The sequence below is a fragment of the Camelina sativa genome, chromosome 1 (assembly GCF_030686135.1).
Source record: "Camelina sativa cultivar CO46 ecotype springtype chromosome 1, ASM3068613v1".
In the NCBI taxonomy this organism is placed as follows: Eukaryota; Viridiplantae; Streptophyta; class Magnoliopsida; order Brassicales; family Brassicaceae; genus Camelina; species Camelina sativa.
The window spans coordinates 15917105-15942445 of NC_141880.1; the positions used below are offsets into that span (position 1 = coordinate 15917105).

A 25341-nucleotide genomic window follows, 5' to 3' on the forward strand; every position below is an offset into this window, starting at 1 on the left:
TTCAAGGAGAAACGGTGGAAAATAGATAGAACATCATAGAAGCAGAAGCAAACGAAACCTTAACCCTTAGGAATGGATCGACTACTCTGGTACCATGATAGATTGATGAGAGTAAGAACACATAATGTGTTAAAGGAAAAATTATATAGACTCTCATGATCATAATAAACTAAGATAATGTAAAGGTAAATAATATATTTAGAAATGTAAATATTCCTACACTATATCTTCTAGATTCTTCTCGATTTTCATAATTTACATATTTTAGGGCAATCATCTCGACCGTCAATCTTTCGATTTGATTTCCGGTTCTCAATATCCCAATATTTTCCCACTAGCTCCTGCAAACTCTGTGTTAGTGGTTGCTAGCAGTTGAGGCCAATCACACAATCGCTCCAAATCACTGAATTTTTAAAGCTGGTTTCCGCAAGCATTTACGGTTGCAGGCGATTACGGTTGGAATATTTTTTAAAAAATCAACATTTCATATATCTTTTATATATGTTAAAATATATATATTTTTCTATCTTCTATATGTAGGTCCTTTTTTTGTTGGTTTTTTTTAATTATACGGTAGATGTGGTTATATGTTTCTAGTGATCATTTTGACTTAGCTTCGACTATGTTTATATATTATATCTAGGTGATATTCATGGCTTCCCAACATGAAACCATGAATATATTGATCATTTTTATATTATATCGTTTGACTTCGACATATAAAGTAAGTTTGTTTATTTTTTTACGCTACTTTTACGCTAGAAAATAAGTTTGTTTGAATTAAAATAAAATAATTGAATATATTTTAAAATTTCAGAGATTTATATGGTCGAAGGAGACTATATATAATATATATGTGCTTTACTTTAATGGGTAATCATGGAAAAACAAAAAGAAGAAGAGAAACCCACAAAAATATATCAAAGTGGTATTCAAAAGAAAAACATTTGAGAATATTAAGGAGCAATTTGGAATTGATTTGTGTTGGAGCCAAGCCAAAAATAGTATGGATTCATTTAAGAAATATTATCATAATTATAAAAATAATCAAGGAGATCTATTTGATGCAATTTTTGGTGATAAGGTCTATAGTAATAAATATTTCACTATGAAATCTATTTTTTTTTGTTTTTGAATAATTATTGTAGTTTGTTTATGATTTTTAATTACTAATCAAAATTTAAAAAGTTTTTGATTTAAAAAATTTATGATCCGCAAATTCCCGCAACCGCAACTGCTGCATTTGAACCAATTAAACCCTAAGTTTTGATTGAATAGTTTCGTAGTTAAGGAGTTGGTGTCCTAAATGCACTAGTTTTGATTGAATAGTTACGTAGTTAATAGATCTATTTGGTAATCATTTCTTATTCTCTTCGTATGTGCGCATTCTCATTATTTATGAGAGTGTATTCACTTTTGTAATGTGTTTCATAAAGATTTTAATTTTTTTTATAAAGGTTCTAAAAAGTTTTATTACAGTGATTAGAAAACACAATTATTATAGTTTTCCAAGGTTCTGAACTTGTTATTCTAACTATCAAATTGTACAAGGGTGGTTTTTTTTTTTTTTTGTCAGTCTAAACTCTATATATTAGTTCACGGTTGAGAACTCTCTTCTAAAGAGAGCCAGTGAGAAACCGTCGAACTTACATGGAAAAAACAGAATTCGCGATTTCTTGCACATTTTGTAAGATGATAAGCAGAAATATTACCACTACGAGGGATATATCTAATAATCAATGAAGAAAATAAGTTCCTGTAATACATAAATCCTTCATTTCTACTGCAAATGCAGGTCATGCCTCTGGGTTTGACGTCATAGCAACAAGATCCGAACAGTCTGTCATAATGAGGATACTAGTCAACAGAATCGCCAATAAGCATTGCATCGCCCATAAAAGAGTCTCCAACTCGGCATGAAGAGGGGAAAGACTTCTACGCAAGCCCTTCAATCCTAAATGCCTCATTCTCCCTCCAGAACTCACAATCCAACCGTGCCCACTTCGTGAATCTGACGCATGCCAAGATCCGTCAATAAAACAAACAAGAGCATCAGATGGAATAGGCATAATCTCCATTGTGGGCTATGTCCCTGCTAAGGGATCTTCTCTCCTATTTGCTCGCCTTCATGCTTCTTCCTCTTGAATAGCGATATCAAGAGTCTCTTGTGGTGGTTCTGAAATATTGTCGAAGACTTTTTTATTTCGCGCCATCCAAATATACCACATTAATCCATGGAAAAACTCTTAAACTCTCCTTATTCGCTCCCATATCCTTACCGCGCCAATATAAATAATCAAGATTATTATATATTGACGATGACAGAAACAACATAGGGGATGAAGGGATATTCGACAAAGCCCAAACTTGTCTAGCTGGGGGGCATTCAAAGATCACATGATTGATGGTTTCTTCATCCGCTCCACATCTAGAACATCCTTTGTCTCTACCTATATGGCGATAGTGTAGTTTTTGGCTTGTCGCCAAGCACCCAGCAATACATTGCCACACAAAATGTTTTAACTTTCGTGTAGTTTTTAATTTCCAAGCTTGTGCTTTCAGTGCCGTAACACTAGGCCCCTGAAAAGGGAGTTCACAAGCAGGACGAGAAATGATTCTCGCGGCCTCATAACCAGACTTAAAGGAATATTTTCCGGACTTGGTCATTGTCCAACAATATCCATCATTCGATGCAATACGACTCAGTTTCAGCCCTAAAATGAGGGTAATTTCTTCTGGGGGAAAGAGTTCACGAAGACGATCCAGTTTCCATTGCTTAGTGATAACTCTCTAATTTACATGTTTTTAGCATCCTTTTTTGTCCATATTTTGCATTGTTCATACCCTTAACTTAGCATTTTTAGGTCATTAACTGTAGGAATTCACTTTTAGGCCATTTAGGGTGTTGCATTTTTGCATTTGCATATTTTGGATGAAAACAGGTGCTTAAGAGCCTCAAATGGGAAAAAAACAAGGACAAACCCGAGCATGTACTCGAAGGAGCCATCGAGCTGGAAGAAAAATCCGCACCCCAACACGATCGAGGAGGATCCAAGAGCATGAAGAACAACCCGAGGATCTACCCGAGGACGAACTCGACCACATCCTCGTGTACCACATCGTGTAGACCCTCGGGCAGGACTGGGAAGCTAGGTCAAAGAGGTTTCCATATATAAACCCCTCCTCCTCTTCCTCGCAAAGGAGCACGCCACAGACCCTCAAACCAGAGAGCGAGAGCTTTTGTGAGAGAACTGAGCGACTCAAACACTTTTCCCTTTTGTTTTGGATTTTATTTCATAACGTTTACTCATTTTCTTTAGATTTCTTTCTTGTACTCTTATCTCTCTACTTTATCGTTTAATATAATGCAATTTTCCTTCATATTTGTTGTTTTGTTTCTTGCTATGATTTCCGAGTAGTGAAGTAAAGTTTCTAGGGATGGGATAGAAGATTTTTTGTTCTTGATCGGTTAGGATGTCTTAGTTGATTGAATATGTTTAATACATTTCCTTCTAGATTGGTGTTCTTAATGCTGTCAACAAACCGAGAGGGTGAGATTAGATCTAAAGTGTTTTACCACCGAGAGGTGTAGATGAGATGCTTGAATCAACCAATGCTAGAGGTTTACTCACTTAGCCTAAGAGATTAGATGAGTAAGGGGTTTACTGACAATAATGAATCGGATCTTAATGCCTGCTTGGTCATGTTTCTCCAACGAGAGTTGGGTAGGGGAGTGATCAAGGTTGATTGTTTCTATCAGGAGAGTGTTTTAACAAGATTTTAGAGATTAATTGTCTAGGAAATATTTGCTTGAGGCATGTAAGGCATCTGTACTGGTTAGGAACACTTAGGATTCGATTACCCCATCCTTAGAAGCTTTCGTATTTTAATTGCTTGCATTTTCATTCATCACTTGATCTCTTATCCGATCAGGTACACGATACCCTGCATCGAGTAACCCCTCGAGTTGTTCATATTTCATTTGCTTACTCGATCACCCCCACCTAATCCTGTACTCGAATGCTTGCATCGAGTACTTAGGTCGTGTGGTTCTTTTTTTATACTCTTTTCTTTTATTATTTTAGGATTGTTAGATAAAACCCATAATTGCTTGGTTTGACTTGCATTGTTCTGATCGCATCCTTCCTGCTAGCATAAACAACCATTTGGATTGATAACCCTTTGTACTATAACTGCATAGGGAATTGATCACTTAGTCTCGAAGTTAATCAAGGTGTTAACACAGATCAAAGGATCTCAAACATCTAAAAGTCCTTTCGGAGGGCACGCAGGAGAATCTGGTATCCACGGATCAGTCCAAAGGTAAGTACCAAACCCCGAGCCTATAGTCCTCCGAATACCATGCTTCAAAACATCTTTAGCAGCAAGTATACTCCTCCATCCATATGAAGGACGGTTGGATACTGTTATCTCTAAAGGACTGATGTACTTAAAGTACCTTCCTTTAAGGACCCGACTAAGAAGAGAATCAGGAAATCTCAATAGTCTCCATAATTGCTTCGCCAATAATGCGAGATTAAAGTCTTCTAAGGCTTTAAATCCTAGGCCTCCATCAAAAAGTTGAGAGCATAATTGGTCCCAAGATAACCAATGTATACCCCTGCTGTCCGCCTTATTACTCCACCAGAAATCTGCGATCGCACTAGTTAGCGTAGAACATATTGCTTTTGGCAATAGAAAACACGACATTACATATGCCGGAAGGGCTTGTGCTAGCGACTTAATAAGAATTTCTTTTCCTCCTTTTGAGAGGAATTTTGAAGGCCATGGGTTGACTCATTTATGTAATCTATTCCTGACAAAAGCAAAGACTTGGGCTTTTGACCCATGGATCTTTTCAAGGAGACCCAAGTATGTCCCCATGCCTCCTTCCTGGGAGATTCCCAGAATTGATTTAATTTCATGACGTAGAGATGATTCTACCTTATTTCCAAACATAATGGAAGATTTAGAAAAATTAATCTCTTGTTCCGAAGCCTCGCCATACTTGTGGATAATGTCTATCACTACTTTGCTTTGTTGAATATCTGCCTTGCAGAAGAACAAACTGTCATCAGCAAAGAGGAGGTGCGAGACTCGCGGACTTGCACAAGCGACCCTAAGGCCCTGAATTTTTCCGTCTGCCTTTGCTTTTCTAATTTGACAAATGAGAGCTTCCATACAAAAGATAAACAAGTACGGAGAAATTGGATCCCCTTGTCGAATTCCACGCGTCGGCCTAACACGACCTTTGGGGTCCCCATTGATAAGAACCTGATAGGATACAGAAGTGATACATTGCATGATCCACCACACCCATCGCGCATTAAAACCCATTTTCTCCATTAAGGATTGGACAAATTGCCATTCCACCCTATCATATGCTTTGCTCATATCCGTCTTGAGAGCCATTAATTTTTTCCTGTTAACAGAATTAGAGCGAAGGGCATGAAAATTTTCTTGAGCGATGAGGATGTTGTCAGTTATCAGTCGTCCGACTATAAAAGCAGATTGTGTCTCAGAGATTAGCTCTGGAAGAAATATCTTTAATCGAAGACTCAATATCTTTGATATCACCTTATAGCTTACATTGCATAAGCTAATAGGGCGAAATCCTAACATTTCTCTAGGTCTATCTCCCTTAGGTATAAGGCATATATTGGTCTCGTTTATCTTGCCATCAAAAATACCAGAACTAAAGAAATTCTTCACCAAATTGATGAGATCTTTTTTCGTTATATCCCAGAAGCGTTGAAAGAAAATAGTGATCATCCCATCCGGCCCTGGGGTCTTTCCTCGCTTCAGTGAGAATAACGCTTTTCTAACTTCTGCTTCGGTAACATCCTTAGTTAGAAAGTCATTCATGGTTGGTGTGACCATGGAAGGAACTTCCCTAAGAACTAGGGAAGGATCACTCACATTCGAGGAGGATAATAAGTTATCAAAATATTCAACAGCGACTTCCTCTAACCCTTCTTCGTTATCTATCCATACTCCATTTCGATCAAGAAGGCCTGTAATTCTGTTTCTTGCACGTCTTTGCTTCACCGAAGCGTGGAAGAATTTTGTATTCTTATCTCCCTCTGCATACCAATCTTGACGACTCTTTTGGTACCAAAAGATTTCCTCTTCCCTATAGGCATCAAAAAGTCTCTTTTTAAACTCTAAGATGTCATCTGTCATAGTGAACTCATCGTCATACGATTCATCAATCTTAACTTAGAGTTCCTTGATAAGTTTTTCTGAATTCGTTACAGTAGATTTCTTCCAAATGGAGAGAACTCTTCGACAATTTCGAATTTTTCTCGACAAAGGGCAGTTCTCAAGAGTTTCACCTACACTCCATCCTTCTTCAACCGCTTCCTTTATTCCGGGTTTATCAATCCATCTCTTATTGAACATATATTTACGCAAAAAAAATTTTGGAGTCGAGCTGATAGACACTAAGAGGGGTCTATGATCTGAGCCCCACATCTTCAAATACTCCACATTTGTGTGGGAAAAAATATTATGCCATTCTTCATTCTCCATAGCTTTATCGAATCGACATCTTACCTTTCCCTTTTTTCTTTGACCAATCCATGAAATTGATTTCCTTGAAATGGAATATCAATAAACCCACAAGCATTGATCATAGCACGAAAAGGTAGAAAGGAGACTTCAGATCTTTTTTTTCCTCCTCTTTTTTCATGGTTTCCTGTGATCTCATTAAAATCGCCGATTATGAACCACGCCTCGGATTTAGCTATGCCAATCTGTGTCAATCGCTCCCAAACATAATCTCAATCCTTGACCACATGATCACCATAGATAAAAGTCATAAGAACTTGGTTTCCGTTAATGATTGTTCGATGTCGATTAGTCGATCATCTAACAACAAAAACATAACATGATAGTCCTATGAATAGAAAAGTGCTAAACCTCCACTAGTGCCATCCGGCTCAACAGTTTGGAGTTTGTCAAATCCTAATTTTGCTTGCAAAGTTTGCAGAAATGTTTTATCGTACATGTGACACATCTCTCTCATTCAACGAGAAATCTCTTTAGTTCTCGCCCCTTGACAGCTCTATGCTAAAGTCTTCATATGTTAGTTCTGGAGGGAGTAACAAACAACACCGTACTAATATTGAATCGAGTGACTTTGCACATTAAACATAGAATCGCTTTATTACAAAGGATGTAAATGAATTTTGAAGTCATTTTTTAATTAGCAAATCAGAATTATTTACTTGACATTTCAGTTTAAGTAGTCTCTCAAAAAATGAGGAAGCTGGTATAGTTAGTATCATCATTAGAACTGATAGCAACACGAATGGATGTTGGAGGCGCCATTCCTTAGAAGAAGATTGTAGACACATAATATGAAGTAAATAAGTTTGAAGCGTTAGGCACCTTTCCTTCATAATCTTATGTAGTCTCTTCATATAGAAGGAAAAAGTTAAAGATAGGGCTTGACCCTTTAAATTTAGGCTCATAATAGTGGAATTAAAATTTAAATCCACAAAATACATTTGAACCCAAGTACAAGCCCACCAGAAAAAAATTCTAGGGTATGGAAGTGTATTGGAGCCGCTGACGGCTAGGTTTGGAAAATCTCTCGGGACATCGACGTCACCGGAGGTGATGGCGCGGCAGTAGCCGGAGGAAGATTGACGGATATACAGCATTAATCGTCTATGTACTTCCGATCTAAAGGATTGGTTAATCTTCACTTCTGTTTGGTCACAGACCACCAGATCTGTGTTTGCCAAGTGGCCACCATATATATATATTGTCTCCTTCGACCATACACTTAACTCCATTAAAATACAATCTTCACTAATACCCCCTAATCTTAAATGTTATTGGTTTTATTAACTTTTATTTTCTTGTTATTCCCTTCATTTCAATTTAAACGAGACTGTATTAGTTCTACCCATCCGAAAGGCTTATAACTGACCTCGGGTTAACGATGGATTTTTTTTTTTTTGTTGAAAAGAAAATAATATTATTGATAGGTGCAAGATGTCAAATTAAACATTTATGATCGATTGCCAAACTTTAAAGCTGGATTGCTCAAAGTTCAAATGTTCAACGAACATAATACAATAGAGTTTTTTTTCTGTTAATTTTTCTTAGTGAGCAACTTTTTTTAGTTCTGAATCATTGATGGAATTAATTTAAGATTTAAATATTACCATAGCTATCAGTGAAATGCTCATACATAAGATATACTTTTCAAAAATGATATTGGGAAACTTTTTTATATCAATAATATAATATAATATTGAAATGAACCAAGAGAGACATGAGCTCCATATTTGTATTCTTTAATAAATATAGAGACAAACCATGCATACACAATGACAGAGCTCCTTATTGTAATATATATATGGTACGTACGTGTTTTATATGTGTGTGCAGCATGGTTACACATTAGTAAAGCTTCTGGTTCGGATAGTTCCCTGGAGGATCATAGTTGCAACTGATGATGGTTCCACCATTATTACACCTCACTTTTGCACATCCGACTCTCACTGAATTTCTCCAAACAACCTGAGTGTAGTGACCGCAAACTCCATTGCACGTGTTTGAATCGTAGTTGTAGTTAGCCTTCTCATTAACCCACAATTTCACGGCAGCGACGCCAGACAAGTCACCGCTACTCTTGGCCAAGTTCTCCCCGTAACGCCCATTGGAGTGTACGAGTTTGCAGTCGCCTTTTAGTTGCTCTGCGTATCTCCGAGCGTAGGCTGCAACCTCCTGGTCCCACTGCATGGGGCCTACGCCTACCTGGGATCGTGCCTGGTTGCGTTTACATAATCTTGGTTGCCGTCTTGAGCTTTGGAGAAAACAACAAGAGCACCTACAAGGACTGCCAAGATTATTAGAATGCGAGAATAGCCAATGACTTTCATTTTTGTTAGTTGATAATTTAATATAATGGGTATTCCAAACTTTGTTTGTGTGTTGTGATTGGTAAACATGGTTTATATAGAGATTCGAAAACTACCTCGCGTTTTGTGTGGCCATAAATATATCAAAGTTTCGGTAAATATATGGTTATAAAAATTAAATTAGCGAATATTTGTCAACTTTGTGCCTATGAACATTTTCATAATGTATATTAACATTTTCACACCAATTTTTTTTAAAAAACTTTGGAGTTCTAAACTATTTACAATCCTATGCTATTAGCATTTATTATGTTTTCACATATTTAGCAACAAAAAATCAAGTCAATCGTTTTCCTTTATCAAAACCCTATAAATCAGTTCGAAATCATTTTTGTATATGTATCATTATTACTCATCATGCACATTCAATTCCGAAATTCATTTTCTACTTAAATCTCTATATGCAAAACCAAAAAAGAAACAAATTAAAATCTCAAAAAATATGATCAAGATAAATTTGGTATATTCCTAATAATCGGAAATTTTGCGAATATTTAATTCCTAATTAGTAGCATTAACCGTCAAATCTATTGCGTGCAAAGGTTGAAATGTTCAACCTAATTAGAGCCTATAAATTACTTAGCCCCGTATCGCAAGTTAGCATCACCAACAATATCAAACATACGGCTTAATTGTTTTGTCAAACACCCTTTCTCTTCACAGTTAGCATGTTGTATATTGTTTTGCTTATCATATCAATAAAATTAAGTTTTCAGTTTCTACTCATGACTAACCACCATCTATATCCTCATGTATATATTTTTCGTTAACTAATATGCATCATAAGCTAATTATTTTGTTGATATATTAGATACATATAATTCAATATCACCCACTTATAAACAACTTTTGATAAAAAATTTAAATTTCTCTTTTATTATCATTTTTATATTATTAACTAATTTTTTACAGCATGTTACTGTTTAAAACATGTTATCTCAAAGGGGAAAGAGAAAAGACATTTGAGCTCTATAATACATACATGTCAATACTAATCAAGTCTATATGAGATTCTTATGCATTTTTTTATTCAAAAGACAACAAAATAACTAAGGTCACCAAGGGAAAAACTAACACTTAATCTTTTTGATAGTAACATTATCTTTTCTAAAATAATATTTTCTATATTTCACTTGGTTTATCATTTTTAAAATATTTTAACATCATTTCAAAATTTTCTGAGTATGATTATTGATATAATTAGAATTACTAAAAACTTAAAATATTATGTGTATATGTGAACTTATAAATGTTAAACATGTTATAAAACGGGGTTATATTGCTGAATGCATTATAAGGTTAGACGGTTTATATTAACATTAATATAAATTTTAAAAATAGCATTAGTCCCACTCTTGAACACAGGTTAAATCTTCATCTTATTGTTTTGTTAACACCATCAATTTTAGAATTTTAGACATATCTAATTAAGTTGATTTATTATGATTATATAAAAACAAATTGTACCATGTGTGAAATTCTAGAATTGATAATAAAAATAAAATTTTCCAATTTTAAACATTAAACAAAACAAACAATATTAACAAAAATAAACAAATGTAAAAATATAAAATTTTAGCTATAAAAAATTATCCCGCGGTGTATCGCGGGTTAAAATCTAGTATTTCCTGTAATTGCATCCTATTGGTAACTATGACATTGTTATTAAACTATTCATGCAATATTTTTTTATATAAATGAAATAAATTTTTCTTAACGTCATTCATTTTTTTCTTTGATAGTTTTGTATATTTCTAAAATCTTATATTTCTTATTTTGAATATTTTATAGTTAATTCAGATTATTTTCTAATCATAATAATACTATTATATAGTACGCTTTGTAAATAATTTAATAACAAATGTTAATATATCTTGATTAATCATTTGGGCTCAAGATTTAATTATGGATCGATCAATGTAGGGTTAAATTAAAAACCTTCTATTAGTAATCTAAAATTAAAAGATCTTATATTTCTTATTTTGAATATTTTATAGTTAATTCAGATTATTTTCGATTTTGAAGATTTAATTATGGATCGATCAGTGTAATTATTTTAGTTTAATGGTTTTCTTTTCAGGTTTCGATTTGTATTTGGATACATGGTTTGACCAGTTAACTTTGGCTAACCTGATGCTGGTTCAATGTTGGTTTACTAAGTGTGTATTCGATTCGTATATGTAAGCTTACATAGATGAAAAGGTTTAAGCTTTGTAACAAACTTTTTTTATCTGATTAATAAAGTTTTCTCTTTTGTTAGATTTACGATTTGATATTCTTCTCTTTACTTCTCAGATTTGGTTTCTCCAGTGTATCGGAGTTTAATAAAGTTTATTCAGAAAATCATTTTCAGCTTTTGGCAGATAAAGATGCAAGCTTTTTAGAAGCAACAAAGCTTGTGGAAAGCCCAGTTACGTAGAGGACAAGAAGTAGATACGATGTTGTTTAAATGGCATGCTTGGAAGATGAGGCACACTTAACGTTCATGTTTTGCTTCGTATGTGATAATATGATATCATAGTTGAAGTTTTAGGTGAAATATACTCTACTAGTCTCTAGGTGAAGTTGCAGAGTTTGTACCCGACAAAATCTCTAAGAAACAAGTTGATTCTGAAAAAATATCTATCTTGACTGCAAATGCAGCAAGGTATGCACAAAGATCACTTAGATCAATTGAATATGAAGGTGTCATATAGGTATTCCGTAAACTTTCATAATTATAGTACATCAGATACATATACAAATATTTGTACAGAGGATATGACTAACTTATGGAATTGAGGGTTAGTTATACTGATGAACGCTACAAGTTTTGCCTCTGCTGGAGCCAGTGCCTTGATAACGTAAGCCAACGAAAAGGGGGATTGTCCGCTGGCTCGTCTTGGAGTAGTCCGATAAGACCACAACACGCCGTCGAGTTGATCCGCCCAAGCTCCTTTCCTTCGCCCGAGATGCTTTTTCAGCCCATCTATTATGGTCTTAATCGTGGTTTCGGCTTGATCGTTCCCCTGAGGATATCGTGGAGTCGAGGTGCTCAAACAAATCTGCCATTTGCTAAGAAAACGTCGGGTGATCAACGAAGTGAAATGCGTTCCGTTGTCGGTTACGATCTCGTATGGGAGTCCATGGCGACAAATTATATTTTTCCAAATAAAATTGGTTACGTCCAGCGATTGCACCTTGTGAAACGATTCAGCCTCTACCCACTTGGTGAAGTAGTCGGTTAGGACCAAAAGGAAACGCTTCGCCTTCGACGGAGGTAATGGCTCGATAATATTCATTGCCCAGCGCATGAATGGATATGGCGCAGTGACCGTGTTTAGCAGTTCGGGCGGGATATGTTTCATCGGTCCGTGACGTTGGCAAGCTTTGCACTTTGCCAAGAACGCCTCGCAGTCAGCGACCATGGTTGGCCAATAATGCCCGTCCTTTTTGATTTTTAACGCGAGTCAACATCCTCCGGAATGGTTGCCACCGTCGCCTTCATGGACCTCTGTCATTATCCGTTCCACCTCGTCCCAATCGACACAGGTGAGTAAGACCCCAGAAGAACTGCGTCGGAAAAGGCTGTCATCTATCATGATGTAGTGCGCACATCGGGCTTTTAAACGCAGAGCTTCCTAGCGATCTTCTGGAACTTTTCCATCCGTGATGTACATTTTGATCTTAGACTGTCAATCGACTAGATGTTACGTTGTATCTGCCGATACCGGAGCTAGCTCATCAACTTCCATTGGTTCCACACCGTCAAGAATGACGAGAGTTAAATCAGCATGATCAATGCTAGGAACTTTGATGTATTCGATCGGGACTGTTAATCGCAAGTCAGGATCGGAACAGTTTGCCAAGGCGGCGAGAGCATCTGCTGACGCGTTTTCGCTCCTTGGAACCTTGATTAATTTGATAGAGGCGAACTGTTCTGAAAGAGTTCGAAGTAACCGGCGATCTGCCCCCATACGTTTGTTTTTGGCGTCGTATTCGCTGCTGAACTGGCTGACTACGAGCTGCGAGTCGCCGAAGACTTGAATGGATGTGACCCCGAGCCCTTGTGCCAACCGTAGCCCGGCTAAGACTGCTTCGTATTCGGTTTCATTATTCAATGCCCTGAAATTGAGTCGCAGGGCCTGTTCAAGGACCTCACCAGTAAGAGACCGGAGAATAATCCCAACGCCGGATCCCTGATCGGAAGAAGATCCGTCGACAAACAACATCCAAGGTTCCTCCTTGGGTGTGGCCTCTTCAAGTTCATGGGCCAGTTCCGTTATAAAATCCGCCAAAACTTGAGATTTCAAGCTCGGGCGAGAGCGATATTCAATGTCGTACTCGCTCAGCTCGATTGCCCATTTTGCTATTTGACCGAACTGAAGAGGGCTATTGAGAACGGTTCGGAGCGGTTGATTGGTATAAACGACAATAGAATGTGATTGGAAATAAGGTCGCAGCTTCCAAGCAGCAACGATTATAGCAAGGAAGAGCTTTTCCAAGGTCGGATAGCGTGTTTCTGCATCGTTGAGGGCCTTGCTTACGTAAGATATTGTTCGTTGCTCACCGCGGTCGTCCCGGACTAGAACCCCACTAACTGCTGAACTAGAGACGGAGACGTAGAGATACGTATTCTTTGAGTTGCTGGAAGCCGATCTCACAGGCGTCGTCCCAGTGGAAATCTTTATTTCCCTTAAGGAGTTGGTAGAACGGAAGGCACCTATCAGTGGATCGGGCTACGAAAGGCACATGCCTCTCTTTTGTTAGTTGGAGATGGGAGCCCTAGCACTGCTTCGATTTGCATTGGATTGGCTTCGATACCTCGTTCGGTTACAATATATCCCAAGAACTCTCCTGATGTTAAGCCGAACGTGCATTCGGTCGGGTTTAGCTTCATTTGGAATTTATCTAGAATATTGAAGCATTCGGCGAGGTGATGGACGTGTTGTTCTGTAATCAGGGACTTAACTAGCATGTCATCAATGTAGACTTCCATCGTTCGCCCCAACAGATCGGCGAACATTGTATTCACCAAACGTTGGTCAGTCGCCCCCGCATTTTTCAGTCCGAACGGCATCACCTTATAACAGTTAGTCCCTCTGTCCGTTATGAATGTTGTTTTCTCGCATGGTTCATCGGGATCTGATTGTATCCTGAAAAAGCATGCATAAACGAAAGCAATTGGTTTCCCGTGGTGGCTTCTACGAATTGGTCGATATGCGGCAGAGGAAAACAATCCTTGAGGGAGGCTTTACTGAGGTCGGTGAAATCGACGAAGACCTGCCCCTTGCCGTTCTTCTTTTTGACGACCACCAGATTCGCCAACCAATCAGGGTATTGTACTTCCATTATCTGATCAGCTTTGAGGAGTCGTTCGACCTCATCTTGTACTGCCTTTTCTCGATCTGGGCCTAGGCGTTTGCGCTTCTGTCGGATTGGTTTGAACGTGGGATCGATATTCAGGTTATATCTTTCGTGGACCAGGCAAATGTCGAAGATCTGGATTTCAGGAAGGCGACCAGCTCGGCCTTGATCTGTTCTTCGAGTTCAGCTCCAATCCTGACCGTTCGCGAAGGGTCCGTATCATCTATGTTGACCTGGATGATTCGACATCATGTGGCCTTGAGTCAGTCCCGTTCCGGCTTATGGGGATCGAAAAGGTGATCCCCACTCTGTAATTGCTATGCTTCCTCTTTTCGCCGTTGCTTTTTCTCGATGATAGAGCAGGTCCTGGCCACCTTTTGATCGCCATAAAGCGTGTTAATTCCGGTAGCAGTTGGAAATTTCACACAGAGATGATAGGTGGAAGGGACTGCTTGCATCGAATATATCCAAGGCGAACCCAGAATGACGTTGTAAATTGGTGGCGCATCTATGACCGCGAACTTGGTCTTGCGGGTGACTCCGCTGGTGCGAACAGGCAATTTCTTACTGCCCATCGACATTTTGGCCTCACCGTCGTACCCGGTCAAGGTCCTGGGTTCCAGTTGGATTTGCTCGAGTGTCACGCCCATTTTTTCCACAGTTTCCCAGAACAGAATGTTGACCGTGCTACCAGTGTCCACCAGAACCCGCTCTACGTCGAACTCACCCATCGCGACCTCTACGACCAAGGGATCGTTGTGAGGGTGATGAATCCCTCTGGCATCTTCGGTTGTGAACGTGATGGGATCGGTGTGGAGCGGTGTTTCTTCAAAGATCGCCTGAACGCTATAGATCTGGCGTGCTCGCTTTTTCAAGGCTCGGACGGAATCCTTGCACTCGTCGGTCTGACCGATAATCATGGGGATACGACCCTGAGGTGAGGGGTTCGTGTGCTCAGTCTGCTGTCCTTTTTGGCGCTTTGGTGGTCCCGGGAGCCCTTCCGTAGGTGCTAGGTTATTATGTTGCGCGATGGGGGGTGATTGTTGCGGCTTGCTCCGCGCACTACTCGGAGGGTTTTTGCTCTTCTGACCTCTCCCAGCATTGGGTCGTCCTGATCTGCCTCTGCGGCCTCTTCCTCCACAGCCGCCGCAGAAGGCTTTAGGCTGGTAGGTAGCCTTGATCTCGCCGGATGGATACTTTTCGAACAGATAATTGGACAAATGTTTGCACTCGGCCGTGGAATGGCCTCCGAACATGTGAAAATCGCAGAAAAGCTCCTCTCGGGAATCTGGAGGTATGTTATCCTCCCCCCCATCGTCGGAGATCGCGCTTACTACTCCACGCTTAGGGTCCCTTTGATTGTGATGCTTACGGGGCTCCTGGTAACCATCCCGACTCTTTTATTTTCCCGAGATCTGACGTGTAGAGGTGGCCTTCATAACCCGTGTTTCCTCGCCTTCTTCGACGTATGCGAAACGAGCCCTCGATGGAGCACGTCGTCCAAGTCCTTGGCTTCCCGGATGTTAAGATCAACCTGTAGAGGAGAACCGGGAATAATTCCTTTCTTGAATGCGGCGATCGCGACGTTGTCGGTGTCTGACATGTTGGCGTACTTCTCTTTGAACCTGGTTAGGTATTGTAACAGCGGCTCACCGGGTTCCTGAGTTGTCTCCCATAATTCATCGCTGGAAACACCACGTTCTATGAAGACCCATTAATTCCGCAGGAAGGCTGTTGATAACTGAGTAAAGCTATCAATCGAGTTCGCCGGGAGTCGAGAGAACCAGGTCATAGCGTTTCCTGTCAGATTTTCGACGAATAGCTGACAGTAGCCTATATCCCTTTGTTCCTCGGTGAACCTTGCTTTGGAGACGGTAGCCATGGACGAGGTCATGTACTGCATCAGATCCTTCTTCCCTTCGTAAGTCGGGAGATTGAGTTTGACGACCGAAACGTATGTCTCCAAGATTCGCTTGGTGAACGAGCTTTGTTGTGTGGCCTCGAACATTTTATCGATCTCTGGAGCCGAGCTCACGGCGTGGTGGAGGAGCAACCCCATATCCCAAATTTTAGAGTGAATCTCCTCTAATCCAGGATAAGGATCAGCAGTCAGATCGCGCTGGGAGGAGTGTCCGACGTGGGGTTGCATCCCAGAAGCTAGCACCGAGGGTATGTGTAGATCGAGAGATCGGAAGTCCGAGGGCGGTGGATCGTTAAACCGTGGTCGACTTAAGGTGTCGTTCCTTTGGGCGGTTTGCTGTGGCACGGAATCTTGTTGTAGTGGAGGGGTCGTGCGACGTTCAATCTTGTCCATCCGTCGATTCATGTCGGAGATCACCTGGATTATATCCTTGGACATCGTCCCGAACACAAGCTTGAGATCGTCCACACAGATGAGCTGAAAAGGTTGTGTGGTCTGCGTGAAGGAAGTCAGTCCATCGCCAGATCTGTCAGCGGGTAGCTCTACATCGGACCCCTGGGTCCCGTGACCACCAGCTTCGAGTTCCCCTACCTCGATGGGAGGTTCCGTCGAGTTGTCTGCCAGGTTCTCCGACGTGCGGAGGTTTCGTCGAGCGAGTCAGTAGGTGGATCCGTGGTGACGTTTTGCAAGCCGGTGATTCCAGTAACAGGATTTTCGTGCTGAGGATCAGCGGTGTTGGTGACACCGTTGTCGGATGCTGGAGACATGGTCTTTCTTGCTTGGTAAGTTTTAAAGGAATCAAAGAGAGAAGCGATTTGAGAACTTAGCGTCCCCACAGGCGGTGCCAATTGTAGAAACAAATTCAATAACGCTTTCTCTCTAAGAAATCGGATCAAAACTGATAAGCAAAAGGGAATTGAAATCTCTTGGAAAACAAGCTAGGGTTTTCTCAAGAACAAAGATTAATTTAGGGTTTTTGTATTAATTGTTGGATGATTTACAAAGAGGGGAACCCCGTTATTTATACTCTTCCCTAGATTACAAAATATATCCACTTTCCGAATAAGTCAAACTATTATTAGGAAAGTTTCTTTCTTCCTCTAGGTCGGTTGTTAGGCGAACTGAGAAGTCGGCTTCACATCATCGAGTTGGGCTTGTCTGATCCTATTGAATCATGCTTTAAGGGCCGGATCCTACTTAATATTGAATTCCCGGGTCTAATAATCGGTTTCAATTTATGGTTTAGACCGGTATGTTGGGGATGCCAATTCCCGCACCAACATGGATCGATGGAGCTAAAAAATAAGATCTGAAAATTGAAGATACTATCAAAGATAAAACACTTCTTATGGCGCATTGTATCAAGAGCTTTACCAGTAAACACAAGATTAAGAACAAGGCATATGAATATTGACTCTACATGTCCAAGATGTTACCAAACAGATGAAACAGATCTATTAAATATCAACCAACTTCCATCTACTGCAGAAGAGACTATTTCTGAAATTATATCTCTATCATCTTAGACAACAAACACTTTTGATTCCCATCTACCTTTTTGTCTATTACGGCGTATTTGGAAAGCAAGAAACAATCTAGTCTTCAATAATTTCCGCGAAAGTGCAAGCAAGACAGTCCTCATGGCAAAATCGGAAACGAAAGAATGGGTTAAAACTTTACAACCTAAGGAGCCAACACATATTGTCACCAACAGCAGGAACATTTGGTCACCACCATTACATCTGTCACTAAAATGCAATTTTGATGCAGGATATGATGATCACACTAAACAAGGCACATGTGGCTGGATATTTAGAAACCATCAAGGTGAACCTTTGGTGTGGGGTGCATCTAAACAAAATTATGCAGGATCACCATTAGAAGCTGTAACAAAAAGCCTTTTAATATCATTACAACAGGCTTGGATCAGAGGATACCAATCAATTGTTTTTGAAGAGGACTGTGAGGTGTTAATAAAATTAGTGAATGGACAACAGTCAAATGCTTCCTTAAGAAATCTCTTGCAAGATATTAGATTGTGGGCTTCACGATTACACCAAGTTTCATTTACATTCACAAAGAGGGAATGCAATAGTGTAGCAAATGCTTTAGCAAAATATGGTTGTATTGATAAATTGTATTATGGTAATTCGGTATTGAAGCCACTTTGGCTACTTGAAACTCTGTGTAATGACATTTGCTAAATCAATATATTTTATTTTGGAGAAAAAAAAATTTATGTGGTCATAAGAAGGTAAGAAGTCTTGTTGAGAAAAAAGAATGTATGGTTGATTACCCATTTGCTATTACATATTATTTCATTGTTGACAAAAAAATATTTTGTTTCAGTTTCTTTGTATTTTTCTTCTTCATTAGAAAATATTATATATATAACAAAGAGGAAACAAATATATTTATAATTTATATATATAAATAATATATATATGATAGAGAGCAGAAGCTTAATAACGGACGAGAACACAAGATCTCCAGGAGAACTCATATTCACGAACGGATCTTGCTTAGAACGTCGAAACTTGACGAAGAAGCAATAAGGATAGGGCCGAGATCGGAACGATATCGACAAGGTTTTGCAAGTCCTCCTTGCAGGGCTTGATCACAAGCTCTTAGAGTTTAGGGTTGAGAGTCCTCCTCTCTAGGCTTTACACAAAGCTCTCGTAAAACTTCATTGTTCGATAAACGATAATCCTTTACAATAGAGACTCACGGCTCCTTAAATAATAAGAATCATAAAACTAAACCCTAACACAATTAAGAAGTTAAGCTAACAATAAAAGGCCTACATCTAAATAAAACCCATACGTAAATATAAAGCTAGAAACAGTCAGAGGTCCGTTCACGACATTGGTGTCGTTATCGTCGCAAAGATGTGCTGCATTAGTCCCTCCGGGTTAGAAAGATTCGACCTCGAATCTGAAATCGTCCAAAACCATCCTTTGTCCACCAATTCATAATATTTTCGCTTAAGAACTTCATGACGTTTCTTTTTCCGCCTAAAGTGCGACTTGGGACAACTTCGTCCATATAGAGACTTTGTTAAAACAATCATGGTTCCCAAGCTCCCTTGAACACGTGTGACCACCAAATCCTCTTTATCCTTGAGCTCCTCGTTCCAGCCAATAAACGCATGCATCATATGCAAAAGACTAAGTTGATCTCTCAAATAAAAGTTCCATGTGATACCATGACTCATCCTAGAAGCGTCGTGGAGTATGAAGTCGTTGATCTCCATTTGTGGTGAGAATGTTGATGTCCTGTGATATTTATGGAGATAAAGATGATCCTTGGTGAACACAACCCATAAAAATTTACCTTGATGCTTAAACACCATATCACACCTCTTAATGGTTGATGCTTTGAATTGTGTGACTAAAAGCTCCCATGTTGTTAAAACTTGCCGATGAACATCTTGAAGTTCATAAAGCACCAAAAATTTTCGAAAAATGGGGCTGTCGTTAGAAACATAGTGATAGAAGTGCGTAAATCTGGTCTGAGAAAACTTTTCATCCTGACGCCACGTATCACCACCCACTAAATATCGTAACGTTGTCACCAACAATCTCTTTGTGATATCTGTGTGATGAAATGTTGGATGGATATCCAAGCTGGAACCCAACAACGTCCACATAAACACAACATTGACTGCAACTGTGATATCTTTCCATGCCAAAGAATGATCCATTGTAGAGAAACAGTCCAAAAATATCCTTAATTTCTCACAAGCTAGTGATCAGCAACTTCCTTCATTCGCAAGCAACAAACCTCCAAACAAATCTTGTCGTGGATATGTAAGAATCCAATAGTGGGTGAGGAACACCTATAATCCATTTAAAAGCTTGACACTGCAACTTCATAGTAAAGGAGACGACCGGTACGAACAACACAGAAAGAAAAGTATGATGACGAAATGCAACAGAGTTCCCCAAATGAGAGAGACAAATAATAACTCTTCTGCTGCTTCTTGTTCTCAGATAATCATCAAAGAAATATGCCTTGAAAGAGTCAAATGGAGAAATTAAAAGTCGAGTAGAAGTGTCAAAACAAGGAGTCCGGTCTTCTACTAGTGTCACTTTGCCCAGATCCATTGAAATCTGTGTAAGAGGGCGCTCATAACTTTGGGTGTTTAACGCTAACACCGTAATCTGCTCATGGAGTGTGAGAGGAGAAGCAAAAGCGTCACTGGACTGTTTTCTTATGTCGAACAACCACTGCAACACGTTTCTTTCTTCACAAGTTTCTGCATCATACAGAAGAAGAAAGAGACACATGGAACTAGTGACTGTATATGAGACTCTCATCATCTCACATGATAATAGCATCATAACTATGCTATTGAAAACACATGAATCCATAATTTGCCTCTTGGGAGTATTCCACACTCTAGAAAGATTTGCCTCTACAATAAAAGAATCACTTTGCTGACACAAACAACGCTTTCTTTGGCGTTTCTCTCTAAAAACCCAATTTATAAGCTCCATCTGTGAAATGCACACGTGAAGAACAATACACAGATTGTTTTCATCAGAGGTCGGTATAGACACCGAAGAACACACATCACTCAGTCTTGTCGAAAAATCTTTGAGAAGAGATCTCGGTAACAAGTTAAGCCGTCGAAGTTGAGTCACGTTCCAACTCAACACAGTGTTTGAGACCTCCTTCTCTTGAGACGGCATGTAGCTCGAATAATAATCAGTTCTTTTTGTTACCCATTGAGAAAGAATTCCATAAAAAATCGTGTTTGGAGTAACACAACTTGTAGCTTCCTCAAAATTGAGGTTAAAACTGAACTCACCGTGACAAAACAAAATAGTGCTCCATCCACGATCTGGAGGTTCCTTGTTGACTTTGTTGACTTTCTGATGGCGATGTGCAAGATCAACAAAATAAAATTTGTTTCCCTTACCCCAATACATACCTTCTTTCTTCTCTTCAAGGGTATCTTTGACATCAAAATTCAGATCATCAACTCTTAGAACTTCTTCTTCTATGACCAACAATCTGTTTCCTCCATTGTCAAGCCTATCATCATGCTCAGAAAGATCGGCATCAACTTGTTCCATACTGGAAAAATTATCACCATTACTATCAGAGATTGGCTTTTGATGTTTATTGGGTGAAAGTCTTGTGTATTCCACGCCGTGATTCCTCAGAAAATCTGCGTTGTTGACGTCTTCCACACAATCATCACAAACTTGATCACAAACATCAAAGACAAAATTTATAGTTTCAACGTCTTCTACCAAAGCGTCAAATTTTGGCACAACAAAGCTGTCTTCATCTTGAATCTCATCATACAGATCACGAACTGTATCATCTTCAACATCAACTATTGGAGCACCATTGGCGTGGGGTTTTGTAGTAGTTAACTCATCACCATTAAAAGCAACAAAGATCATATGATCCACCGCTTCAGCGACTTCGCCGTCGAGAACCTGAGCCTCGTCGAATCCATTTTGAATATGACCGTCGTCAACTCCGTCTCGCACCTTGTCGAGAACAGCACCGTCTTCGTCGTCATCATTCACACGGAAAAAATCAGTGTCGCTTTCTACGCGTACGCCATTGACAACATCACCGTCTTCTTTATATTTGACATCGAATTTTAGATCTGCATCATACACCATAGGATTCAAATCCTTGTCACAAATCCTTGTCATCACCGTCGACATACTCATCGCCGTTTTCTACGCCAGAAACGACGTCATCGTCTTCTCTGCTGTCGGGGTCTTTCATGTCGACAACATCCTTGTCTTCATCGGAGGCGAGTTTCAGAGTACAGAAATCATCACCAACAACATCGTAAATATCCTCATTGACAACGTTTTGGACTTGAATGAAACAACTCTCCATGTAATTATCTACAATTTGTGCTCCTTGTTTCGAATTCGATGGAGTACACATGGAGCCTACATCATATGTTGGATCTGCAAAATACACCATAGGAGACAAATCATTGTCATCACTGTAGATACCATGAACCGGTTTATGGTTGCCTTGAAAGTGACAACAACTCTTTTTGTAATCCACCGAACGTGTTTGTCGTGTCAAATTTTGCAACCGATTATACACCAAACTATGGTAATGATGAGGTAAAAAGTGTGCACATAACTTCTGCTTAAGTTTATCCCAAGATTTAATAGGGTTTTTGCCATCCCTCTTGCGGGTGGTCTTCACTTTCAGCCACCATGATGCGGCGTGTCCACAAAATTTTTTAACCACAAGGGAAACAAATCGATCATCTGCAACGCTTTCATACTCAAAAATCTCTTCAACATCCACAAGCCAATATAGTAATAAACTACGAGAAAATCCACCATAGAACTCGGGAATATCCACCTTAAAATTCGGGAAGATCGTTGGAAGCAAATCAAACCACCAGAAATGTGATGAATCTGATACCAACTGATAGAGAGCGGAAGCTTAATAACGGACGAGAACACAAGATCTCCAGGAGAACTCAGATTCACGAACGGATCTTGCTTAGAACGTCGAAACTTGACGAAGAAGCAATAAGGATAGGGCCGAGATCGGAACGATATCGACAAAGTTTTGCAAGTCCTCCTTGCAGAGCTTGATCACAAACTCTTAGGGTTGAGAGTCCTCCTCTCTAGGCTTTACACAAAGCTCTCGTAAAAATTTTTTGTTCGATAATCGATAATCCTTTACAATAGAGACTCACGGCTCCTTAAATAATAAGAATCATAACACTAAACCCTAACACAATTAAGAAGTTAAGCTAACAATAAAAGGCCTACATCTAAATAAAGCCCATACGTAAATATAAAGCTAGAAACAGTCAAGAGGTCCGTTCACGACATTGGTGTCGTGATTGTCGCAAAGATGTGCTGCATCAATATATATATATATATATAAATTATTTTTATTGTTTTTAAGTGGTCACTAGTAGAATCTTAGGTATTAATTTAGAGGGGAATTGAGCTGTATAACCAAAAAAAAAAAAAAAACTATAAGATCACAGGTTGGTTTCTTTATTTCCCACATTTTGTGGTGCTATATTGTTGATGTCCAAATCGGTTACAATTAAAGAGTTTAGTTCAGTAAAAAGGGGGTCGAAGTTCTCTAATTTAGCTCGGTGCTGGAGCACAAAAAGGTCGGACTACAAAAGGATTTTAACGAGTCGAATTAGTGACAAGCGAGACAAACAACGAGCATTCACCCTAAGTTACAAATAAGATCGTTCTAAGTTCCTTTATACGTCTTCTGCACCCTTCGTGAGGGCCGTCTTTACAAACACCATACGCCCGTATTTATAGATAGCTGTGTCGGTTCGTCTCCGAAAAGACCATGATACCCTTCCTTGACCTCCACATTTACTCCGATTTTTTCTGGACCCGGCCTTTTATGGAAGTGAGAATTCACCCCCAACATATATACATTATTTTGTTATCAAAATTGGTTATTAAGCTAAATCACCCTAATTTGTAAGAAAATCTTCTTTTTTTTTTTGGTAGAGAGGAACACTACCTATAACATATGTAGTAGATACAAGAAAATTCAACAAAACAATCAATGAATTTTCGTAAGAAAATAATAAAAAGATACTACAGTTTCAATTTGAATATCATATATTCATATTAGTGGATGTAGTTATGGATGATTATATAGGTTATGTCCACACACTGTTTTTTTTTTCTTTTTTTGTAAATTGCTTGTCTATCGAAAAGATAGGAGAAAAAAACATATTTTTGACAATTCAATAAAAAAAATTACTAAAATTACTTATTCTCCAAGTTACTATTATTAATTTAAGTGAACTTATAAAAATACATATATTTTACGTTTATCAAAAGTTCTTTCCAATTTTCTGGTGGATTAGATTATAGAGTAACATGAATTATAACAACACCGCTTACTTTGTACCCACAAGATAGTAACACGAACCAAATCATATTTGAATGGCATAGGACTCAGCACAGAGCACAACGTCATACATCATCCCTCAAGGAGAAAAAAACAAACCCATCATCATTTGTTCACTTTTTCTTTTGGGCAAAGCATCACTTGTTCAGTAAAAATGATAATTGCGTGGTAAATTTTTCTTGCAGCGACTTTGAATAATCAAAGTCTGCTTCTTGGGTAAGGTTTCTTTGGTTGAAATATGACATTTCATTGAAAACAGTCTTATGGTGGCTTGTTAACTAAACGCTATCTATAAAAATGATGCAACGCGTAACGTCGTGATACAAGTGAAGATAACTATTTCCCTTTACGAGTTTTTTTCCTAAATCAGTAGTTTGTGTTTTAATTTGCTTAGGTTTTCTGGTCAATTTGCTGATGACGTAATTGGTATTTTTATGTTCATAGCTAGTTTCTTGCAGCGACTATGATCTCGTCAAACTGGAACAATTCCGCAAGCTCCCAAGCCTGCTTCTTGATAAATATATATGGCTGCTCTATGCCATTTATTTAAACCATACCATTTTGTTTTCTTTGAGGGGTCAAATCTTATCTATATAATACACAATTTATGGAAGGAAAGAGAATAAAAACAAATAAAATGAATTGTGGCCAACTTACATGTTGCTTCCAAAATTAAAACCCACATAAAATATCCATTTTCCACATCAAAAAGTTATTCAGTTTATTGACTTGTCTTTCATATTAACTAATTTCATTTGGATGTGGTTATTCGTTTCAAAAATAAAAGACTCAATTAAATATAACAAAATGTGGTAACAAGTTTATTTCTGTTAATATTTTTTAATAATGATTTATTTTTTTATTATTATTATTGATCATGAATTTTGAGTATCGAATAATAATACTTATTTTTAAATAACCATAATTTTCTTTTTTACATTTTTCATCAAAAAAATTATTTCGAAGGAAAAAACGTTAATCAGAGTTAGTTTTTACTAGCTACAAAAAAAAAAGAGATGGCATAGTTTTATTTTTCTTTCTTTGGACCAAAGATGACATAGTTTTAGAATATTGTCAGCAAGAAAACAGTTCATTTACTCTTTTCCTCTATGCGGGCGGAAGGGAAAAATGACTAGTTATGTTGATAATGTTCTCGTACTAGCTTTGGTATCCTCTCATTTCTCAGTCTTTACAAAATTAAAAAAAAAAAAAAATTAGTACTAACTAAATCATATC

The 25341-nt window shown here is 38.5% G+C and overlaps 2 pseudogenes; both read right to left on the reverse strand.

The window, feature by feature from the left end:
• Positions 1 to 1796: 1796 nt before the first annotated feature.
• On the reverse strand, positions 1797 to 7018 carry LOC147949985 (uncharacterized; annotated as a pseudogene).
• A 1397-nt stretch (positions 7019 to 8415) lies between these two features.
• Positions 8416 to 8772, reverse strand: LOC104709089 (pathogenesis-related protein 1 pseudogene; annotated as a pseudogene).
• Positions 8773 to 25341: the final 16569 nt, after the last annotated feature.